We start from the raw sequence: 8,740 nt of genomic DNA, 5'->3' as shown, positions 1-8,740 counted from the left end.
TACAAAAAAAAAAGACCTCTTCGGTGTGGAATTATTTCAACAGAAATGCGGACAACAGGTGTCAAGCCGTGTGTTGCCTTTGTCAAGCTGTAATAAGTAGGGGTAAGCACGTTAACCACCTAGGAACATCCTCCCTTATACGTCACCTAGAGCGCATTCATCAGAAGTCATTGACAAGTTCAAAAACTTTGGGTGATAGCGGAAGCAGTCCACTGACAACTAAATCCCTTCGTCTTGTACCCAAGCTCCTGCAAACCACACCACCAACTCCCTCAGTGTCAATTTCCTCCTTAGACAGGAGCGCCAATAGTCCTGCAGGCCATGTCACTGGCAAGTCTGACAAGTCCTCTCCTAACTGGGATTCCTCCGATGCATCCTTGAGTGTAACGCCTACTGCTGCTGGCGCTGCTGTTGTTGCTGCTGGTAGTCGATCGTCATCCCAGAGGGGAAGTCGGAAGACCACTTGTACTACTTCCAGTAAGCAATTGACTGTCCAACAGTCCTTTGCGAGGAAGATGAAATATCACAGCAGTCATCCTGCTGCAAAGCGGATAACTCAGGACTTGGCAGCTGCGGTGGTGTTAAACGTGTGTCCGGTATCCACCGTTAATTCACAGGGAATAAGAGAATTGATTGAGGTACTGTGTCCCCGGTACCAAATACCATCTAGGTTCCATTTCTCTAGGCAGGCGATACCGAGAATGTACACAGACCTCAGAAAAAGAGTCACCAGTGTCCTAAAAAATGCAGTTGTACCCAATGTCCACTTAACCACGGACATGTGGACAAGTGGAGCAGGGCAGACTAAGGACTATATGACTGTGACAGCCCACTGGGTAGATGTATTGCCTCCCGCAGCAAGAACAGCAGCGGCGGCACCAGTAGCAGCATCTCGCAAACGACAACTCGTTCCTAGGCAGGCTACGCTTTGTATCACCGCTTTCCATAAGAGGCACACAGCTGACAAGCTCTTACGGAAACTGAGGAACATCATCTCAGAATGGCTTACCCCAGTTGGACTCTCCTGGGGATTTGTGACATCGTACAACGCCACCAATATTGTGCGTGCATTACATCTGGGCAAATTCCAGCACATCCCATGTTTTGCACATACACTGAATTTGGTGGTGTAGATTTTTTTAAAAACGACAGGGGCGTGCAAGAGATGCTGTCGGTGGCCCGAAGAATTGCGGGCCACTTTCGGCATTCAGCCACCGCATGCCGAAGACTGGAGCACCAGCAAACACTCCTGAACCTGCCCCGCCATCATCTGAAGCAAGAGGTGGTAACGAGGTGGAATTCAACCCTCTATATGCTTCAGAGGATGGAGGAGCAGCAAAAGGCCATTCAAGCCTATACATCTGCCTACGATATAGTCAAAGGAGGGGGAATGCACCTGACTCAAGCGCAGTGGAGAATGATTTCAACGTTGTGCAAGGTTCTGCAACCCTTTGAACATGCCACACGTCAGTTCAGACACTGCCAGCCTGAGTCAGGTCATTCCCCTCATCAGTCTTTTGCAGAAGCAGCTGGAGAGATTGAAGGAGGAGCTAAAACGGAGCGATTCCGCTAGGCATGTGGGACTTTTGGATGGAGCCCTTAATTCACTTAACTGGGATTCATGGGTGGTCAATCTGTTGAAATCAGAGCACTACATTTTGGCCACCTTGCTCGATCCTAGGTTTAAAGCCTATGCTGTATCTCTCTTTCCGGCAGACACAAGTCTGCAGAGGTGCAAAGACCTGCTGGTGAGACACTTGTCAAGTCAAGCGGAACGTGACCCGTCAACAGCTCCTCCTTCACATTCTCCCGCTACTGGGGCTTCGAGGAAAAGGCTAAGAATTCCGAGCCCACCCTCTGGCGGCAGGGCCGGATTAACAATGGGGCGGGTGGAGCTGCAGCTCCAGGCCTCCCCATAAAAATAGGCCCATCAGAGAGAAAGGCAGAATTGACAGGAAAAAAAGTTCCTATCAAAAGCTGCCAGCGGCCGTCCTCCCAGGCCCCCGCCCTATGCAAACCCTGCTGGCTCTGGCTGTCACCTCCCCTCCCTACTATCCACCCAGGACAGGACAGGTGCTTGCATGTCAGCGCCGCCTCCCCAGGCTCCCCTCCTCCCGCCGAAGCTTACACTGCAGCCTCGGACATCCCGCGGTCGCCCCAACACCCGGAGCTTAAAGTTCAGCCTGACCACCGGCGTCGGAAGGTTACAGTGAGCCCGAACTCCCTGAAGCTGCTGGCCATAAAGCCCGATCCACCCTCCTCCAACCCCTGGAGCATACAGTGGCGGCCGGACTCCCTTACCACCATTGGAGGTACAAGAAGACGCAGGCATTAATACCCGATCCTACCCCTAACCCCGGAGCATATACAGTGCAGGCCGGCCCCTTTACCCCCGCCTGAGGTTATAGTGAGCCATGGGCATTAAAGCCCTCTTCCCCTCCCTCCGTCGGAGCTCCCCACACCCAAGGCTACACTAAAGAGCCTCAGGCAGTCATGACCAACCCGCTCCCAATGCCACCGGAGGTTCCACTAAGCCACGGCCCCCAGCGGTATCAGCAGTGAGCATGGCAGCTCAAAGAGGACTGTGTCACCCTGCAGACTAGTGTGTCAGCCCAGGTAGTGCCAATCAGAGCACTGCCACCTCTGCACCCATCCCAAGCGCAGCAGTCCCAGTAGTCTTTTTTTTATTTTTAAATCAGTACTGCTGCGCGCCAGGTTCAGGGCCAAGCAATTTACTTCCGAGGAGGGAGGCAGGGTGCAGAGTTGTCCTCAATGTTTGACCAAAACCGCTTGTTGGAGAGAACTTGGAAACATATCTGTGCTGCATGGCTGACGGATGGGTCGTGCTTGGACAGAGCAACACAGTCCCACTGCTGGTGAGCCCCACTCTCCCCTACCATCCGTCTATTTGTCTGTCTATGCCCCCCACCCCACATCTATCTATGACCCCCCCATCGTCTATGCCCCCCACACCCCAGTCTGTCTATGCCCCCCACCCCCTGTCCGTTTGTACCCTGCCCCCGTCAGTCTATTCATCTGCAGTATGCCCCCATATAGTGTTCTATCCATCTATGACCCCACCCCCCATCCATCTCTGCCCTGTCCTTCTATGCCATCATATTGTGCTCTGACTGTCTATGCCTCCAACCCCACGTCTGTCTGTCCTTCTGACCTTTTATGCCCCCATGTGGTGCTCTGTCCGTCCATCTATGCCCCCACGTCTATCTTCCTGTCTGTCTATGCCCCATATGGTGCTCTGCCCATCCGTCTGTCTATCTATGCCCCCTGTCCATCCCCGCCCCTTGTCAGTATATCCATCTATACCCCCATATGGTGCTCTGTCCGTCTATGCCCCCCAGTCTGTCTGTCAGTCTATGCCCCCACATGGTGCTCTGTCTGTCCAGGCCCCCCCATCTGTCTGTCCGTCTAACTCCATTCGTCCAGTGCTGTAGTCAAGTAGTGCCACCTGCTTGCTCCTCCTTTCACCCCCTTTCCCTATCTCTCTCTCTTGCTCCTCTCCCAGCCTTTCTCTCTCCCTGACAGTCTCTCTCTCTCTCTCTCTCCCTGGCACTGTGTCTCTATCCCTGACACTGTCTTGCTCTCTCTCTGTCTCACTCTCTCTCTCTCTCTCTCTCTCTCTCTCTCACACTGTTGCCTTCTCTATCCCCCTCTCTCTCTCCCTGGCACTCTCTCTCTCTAACTGACTCTCCTCTCCCTCTTTCTCTCCCTGAAACTCACTCTTTCTCACCCCCTCCCTCACTGATACACTCTCACTCACTCACTCCTGCTTGCACCCTCCGTCTCTTGCTCTTCCCCTATCTCTATCTCCCTGTTGCCCTCTCTCTCTCCTCTCATCCCTTTCTCTCTACCTGACACCCTCTCTCTCGCTCTTCTCTCTCCTCCCACTCCCTCATTTTCATGAAACCCTCTCCTTGTCTCTCACTACCTCCTGCCCACCCAATGGGCATTGTAGTGACAACGGCAGGGCGCCCACAATGTTCTAGTTATACCCCTGCCAGTAGTCCATGGATCTGCTGACTCTGAACCTCCCTGCTGCTGTATTTAGTGCTGGAAATGAGCCCACTGCCAGGAGTCCACATCGATATTGCCCCTGAGCAGCCTCTGCACTACTCAGCATGGCGTGTGCATATACTGTAGATATATATATATATATATATATATATATATATAGCAGAAAAATGATACAGCACCACTTGTGGGGTATAGTCTCAGTAAGGGAAGTGAATTAAAAATCACTTATAATAATTAAAGAACTAAAAACACACATGTAACCTAACTGTAGGTGTCTGCCAACCCTTAAGAGTGCAGAACTGGTACAGTACTGCTAAAAAGAGTATAGAGTGGGGGGATAAGGGTACCAGCGACTTGTGTTGTTTAAAACATGATCATTAAAGCTTAAAATTTATGAGCCAAAAAATATATAATATTACAAACAAGTTTTTTAATAATATATAAAAGTGGAATAAAACATAAAAAGTTTCACAAACACTGGTAAAAGCATAAAGGTCTTTGTAAAAGGTAAGGAATTCTGACTTAACTTTAAGATAGGCAAGGGTGTCACTGCAGGGAACTCAACGTGTTTCGTCACACCAGACGTCTTCAAAGGGTCCACGCAGGCTTTTGCAGGAGTAGAAAAGTCAGTTTAATTTACCAACATGTTTTGGGGACTGCCCCGTCCTCAGGGCCTTAACAACCCAAACTGAACAACAAACAAACATTTATACCTAACCCGGACAAACAATCATGATGAAATAAAGCTCACCTGCTCCACGGCGCCAGTCTGATCATCCGGGTGCCCTGCAGTAACTTGGTCAATCAAAAGCTGTCATATGGTCTTGCCCACATAGGTTATGTGGGCAAGACCATACGGCAGTTCCGAGAACGCATGGCCTTACATGTCGGTAAATTAAACTGACTTTTCTACACCTGCAAAAGCCTGCGTGAGTGCCGCCTTTGTTTTTACCATATATATATATATATATATATATATATCCATGGAAGTCCTGCACTCACGTCCGTAAATCATCAACTATGGGGTGCGCCCAGTAGAATCCACAGAATCCCTGTAGATCAACATATGTAGCAGTAGTTCCAGTTTCCTGGGGGGCACTCTCCTTTAAACATCATCACACGAATTTTCTTAACCCATAATAGGCTTTATTCGGTCTCACAATTGGCTTTATTAAGTCGACGTTTCGGCTCTATCAATAGAGCCTTTATCAAGACAAGCCTTGCAAACAATTTTATAGTCAAGTGGTCATAACCTATACAAATAACAAATACATGAAATGAATAAATACAATCAGTCTCACGGGCCAAATCAGAGAATCACCATAGTTGTGCCATCCATATAGTCCATAAAAGAAGAAAGTGTGTCCAACAGTAATAGTACCAAGAGGTAAGGGGTGTCCAATGGAAACATCTCTCTTTTATATAGGGGTATCCAGTGCAAAGAGTATCTATTCACCCAACCACAGTGTGCCGCCAGAAGTCGTATCAGTATTCACATTAACATTGAGGCGTACTTACTAAAATGAGTATAACTCAACAGAACAACACTGAGGGTGGATTCTCGGTCACTCCAGCATCTTAACCTGTTAATGAAACAACAAGTGCTCTATAGCAATTTCCTAATGACGTACGAAAATATTGCCAAAAGTCACCTATATCAAATGGTGATTTCCACTTACTTCATATAAATAGGGAAAATATCCTGGATAACTATCCATATAGAGACACCTTGGTCAATAAACCTCTGCAGAAAAGAGTAAAGTGGGGTATGCCATAAGACAAATATCCCATCTTAATCAAAGAAAGACCTCAATCCTCATAAAAAAGGTCTGTTATACACCATAATGTCTCTTACCCCTGGAGGTCACAAATCCACGTCCATTCAGTGTGGCTGCCTATGGACCAATGCACACAGCATGCCTTATAACCATATTCAACCGGAAGTGCCATCGCCCCCACAGTGTTAACACTTCACCTCGTATTTCCACTTTGTGTAACTTTCAAAGTCCTCAATAATCACCGCTGTACCCGCCGTCATCTCTCCACACTGTACAATATCATCAAACTCACCAAAGACTGAAGGAAGACACGTTTCGCGGCCAGTCCGGACGGCGTGCGTGTCACCACCCGGAAGTCAGGCACCGGGTGCGTTCCACAGCCCGGAAGTCATACGCAAAGGGGTATCAGATGATCCGACCTTCCCCCAACAACGGGGGCCGCTGCCTAGCAACAAAACGCCAAAACCATATAATTCACAAAACAGGGCGTGGCTGCTCACAGGATCCAAATTGTCAAGACATTCCCAGAACGGAACAGCCAGAGTAAACAACAACCCCTCTGTGCCTCTTTCACATGTCAAAAAGACATATAACCATTACATAGTAACAATACAGGTTTTCATATGGTCACAACACCCATACTTGGTTCAGTCAATGGATGATCGGGTCGCACTTTTAGTCAAAATATGTAAATTCAGTCCCATTGAGTCTAGACGATATCAGGATTAGGGGATCTATCACTTCAATCTAAGTGGTAGGAAATAGATATATATAAATCATAGAAGGTGTATCTGATCAGGCCCATGAGAAAAGACTAACAAACAAACAATTAAAACAAAGTATAATACTATTTTAAATACATTAAACATATATTAAAAACTACTACAGTATTCTGTATCAGGATACACCAATCATAATCATGTAAAGTAATGTGTCCATGTCTGAATATCATAGAAAGAGAATGAAATGGACAAAATTTTTTTATATATAGACATGTGTCACACCTTACAAGAAAATATTCATGGTGTTGTATTCATTAAGTCCCCTCGGGGCAACAGTATCGAGCCTGTTGATCCAAAAGCTCTCTTTCTTTTTTAAAGCTAATGTCCTATCACCCCCATTTGGCAGGGGGGGGATCCAGTCAATAAGCATACATCTAAGATTCGACACCTGGTGTTTATTATCCAAAAAATGCCTCGCCACAGGTTTATCAGAAGCCCCAGTTTGGATAGCAGCGCGTATTGTGGTCCTGTGGTTCGCCATCCGGTCTCTAAAACATCTAGATGTAAGCCCCACATAATATAGGCCACAAGGGCAAATTAAACAATAGATCACATGATCTAATTTGCAATGTAGATGGTACTTAATTTTGATATTTTTCCCTGTATGCGGGTGTGTAAAGCTGTTTCCAGTCCTCATGGCCCTACAGGTAGTACAATTCCCACAAGAGAAACAACCTGGCCTTAAGCTCATCATTTGGGAAGTATTCATTCGCTCATCAGGGACCAATGTTGGGCGCATAAGTAATTGTTTTAAATTAGCCCCACGTCCATAGGCCATCATAGGAGGCCCAACATGAGTAAATGGCAATGTGGGGTCTGTCGCTACAATTGGCCAATGCTTGCGTAGAATCTTATTGGTTTCTGATGCATGGCTGTCATATCTGGTAGTATAAATCATTCTATTGATAATCTTCCGATTTTTAGGAGCCTTACGCGTATATATATTACGTGCCTTGCGCATACATCTCCCCAACGTGCGTCTGGTATAACCACGCTGTCTGAATCTACATAACATTTCTTCCAGTTGAGCCTCTCTAGCCATATCATCAGTGTTATTTCTCATAACACGAAGTAGCTGAGAGATCGGCAAATTGTCTTTTAAGGCAGGTGGATGGAAACTGCTTGTGAGTAATGTAGTATTCCTATCCGTGGGTTTCCTAAAGAGAGTAGTTGTAAACTCTCCCTTTGCATGTCCAATGGTGATATCCAAAAAGTTGACATGCTCTGCCGAAATCTCGTAGGTAAACTTAATCGGACTATCTAAATTGTTCACCTGATCTATCATATCCACAAAGGACTCACGGGTGCCCAACCATACCACAAATACGTCGTCTATGAACCTTTTATAGATCTTAATATTCTGTCCGAATTCTGACAGTATATGCCTATGTTCAAATACCGTCATGTACATATTCGCGTATGAAGGTGTAAGATTCGACCCCATCGCAGTTCCTGAAACCTGGTAATAATACTCGTTCTTATACTGGAAATGATTGAGTCCTAATACAAGATTAGTTAACTCTAATATATATTCAGTAGGTATTCCCTCAGTGGGTTCAAGAGCAATAAGTTCTCTCAGTGCTCCCAGGCCTTCAGTGTGGGGTATCACGGTGTACAAAGATTGTACATCCATAGTTGCGAGTAGTATATTATCAGGAAGGTCCTGATAGGTTTTCAGATGTTCCAAAAAGTCACTTGTATCGCGAATATAACTTGGACTCTTAATAACATACGGCTGTAATAGGGAATCGATAAACTGAGCTATAGGCTGTAACAGTGATCCTTCGGCTGCTATTATCGGCCGACCCGGTGGGTTTCTTAAGGATTTGTGTATTTTGGGCAATGTATAAATTATTGGGCAACTAGGTTTGTCAACCGTCATATATTCATACAGGTCAGTGTCTATCCATCGATTATCATGGCCTCTTTTGAGACAAGCATCAATTTGACTTTTAACATATGTCAAAGGATTAATCCTAACTTTTCTATATGTTAATTCATCCCTAAGTTGACGATTGATCTCTAAATCATAGTCCACCCAGTCCTGTACGACAACAGCTCCACCCTTATCTGCTGGGCGGATCACTAAATTGGAATTCGAGCGTAACTTTTGAAGAGCTCGTCGCTCATCAGCTGGTAGGTTGTCGT

Source organism: Pseudophryne corroboree, chromosome 7, assembly GCF_028390025.1.
Source record: "Pseudophryne corroboree isolate aPseCor3 chromosome 7, aPseCor3.hap2, whole genome shotgun sequence".
NCBI classification, from domain to species: domain Eukaryota; kingdom Metazoa; phylum Chordata; class Amphibia; order Anura; family Myobatrachidae; genus Pseudophryne; species Pseudophryne corroboree.
This window is presented reverse-complemented; position numbering follows the sequence as displayed.